This window comes from Poecilia reticulata, linkage group LG3, assembly GCF_000633615.1.
Source record: "Poecilia reticulata strain Guanapo linkage group LG3, Guppy_female_1.0+MT, whole genome shotgun sequence".
In the NCBI taxonomy this organism is placed as follows: domain Eukaryota; kingdom Metazoa; phylum Chordata; class Actinopteri; order Cyprinodontiformes; family Poeciliidae; genus Poecilia; species Poecilia reticulata.
In genome coordinates this window covers 13,690,535-13,691,933 of record NC_024333.1, presented here as the reverse complement: position 1 = coordinate 13,691,933, position 1,399 = coordinate 13,690,535, and the positions used below count along the sequence as shown (strand labels likewise).

General features: G+C 46.6%; 1 protein-coding gene across 12 annotated transcripts in view; it reads left to right on the top strand.

Annotated features, from left to right (window-relative positions):
* cemip (cell migration inducing hyaluronidase 1) overlaps positions 1-1,399 on the top strand; it is a 228,577-nt gene that overhangs the window by 114,599 nt on the left and 112,579 nt on the right. The window lies entirely within an intron of this gene.

The following is a 1,399-nucleotide window of genomic DNA, read 5'->3' as shown; positions in this document are numbered from 1 at the left end:
CCGTGATCTCGTTCTTTCGGTCATGACCCAAAGCTCATGACCATAGATGARGGTGGGAACGTAGATCGACCGGTAAATCGAGAGCTTCACTTTTTGGCTCAGCTCTCTCTTCACCCCGACAGACCGGTACAGCGCCCGCTTCACGGCAGACGCTGCCCCAATCCGCCTGTTGACCTCCTGGTGAAGTAATTAAATGTTAAATAGAGGCAGTGACACAGAGCTCTACAAAACACGTCTACTCTATTACTGCACGTGAGCGCCACCCAAGATTCAGAAAGCTGTATGGCTCAACTAGAGGATGACTGTCTGAGCTGTCTGCAGCTGTAGCAGCACCGTTAATGAACAGCTCCTTATTTACGTTCTGCGCAGAGCTCTAGGATGATCAGTCTGAGCAATCTAAAAGCTAATCATCATTTCCCAGCAGTTCCATGTGGTTTCTGAACAAATACTCCTTCTAAATACTTATGTTGGTGATGTTCTCCATCAGAGCTGTGATATCTTCACTTCCAAGAAGTAGAGTCACTCTCAGCAGTTGTCTTTGACTTGTTTATTCGGTCTTGAACACACCTTTCACAGTACAGGTGCTAGCTTATTCTGCACTAGCCTTCCCTGCTTAACTCTGCTTCTATCTTCCCACTGCTCCCTCTAGTGGTCTGGGAGGTAATCCAACTAAACCTAAATGAGGAACTAACTCTGTATACTACAAGAGCCAAAACGTTTCACAATTACACAGCACACCTTTGCGTAGCTGCATATGTGTGATCGTCTACAAACCTTCATCACCTTAAAAATAATCAAACCTGACCTGATTGGAGTTAATCTGCTGATCCAACCCTTTTCAGGGAGAATGAATTACCCACAGATTACATGCATTTCATGCGCTTTAGTGCATAGACCAATATGTTATGTCTTTGTGACAAAAACTGAGTAAATTTACTATTTAAATTTGAGTGAGGATTTCACTCAAATGTGAAATAAATTTGTATTTATTTTGTGATTTTTTTTATCTTACTGTCTGAGGACAAATATGGTTCAGCTTCATTGTTTACATTTAAACAAAATATTAAAACAGTGCCTCTCCTTGGGCTGCCACCTTATCGTGGTGGAGGGGTTTGAGTGTCCCAATGATCCTAGGAGCTATGCTGTCTGGGGCTTTATGCCCCTGGTAGGGTCACCCAAGGCAGACAGGTCCTAGGTGAGGAACCAGACAAAGCGCAGCCTGAAGACCCCTGATGATGAAGACAAACTTTGGACTTGACCCGCGTCCGGTGTCACGCGGGTCACCCTGGCCCCACTCTGGAGCCAGGCCTGAAGGTGGGGCACGATGGCGAGCGTCTGGTGGCCGGGCTTTTACCCACGGAGCCCGGCCAGGCTCAGCCCGAAGAGGAGACGTGGGTCC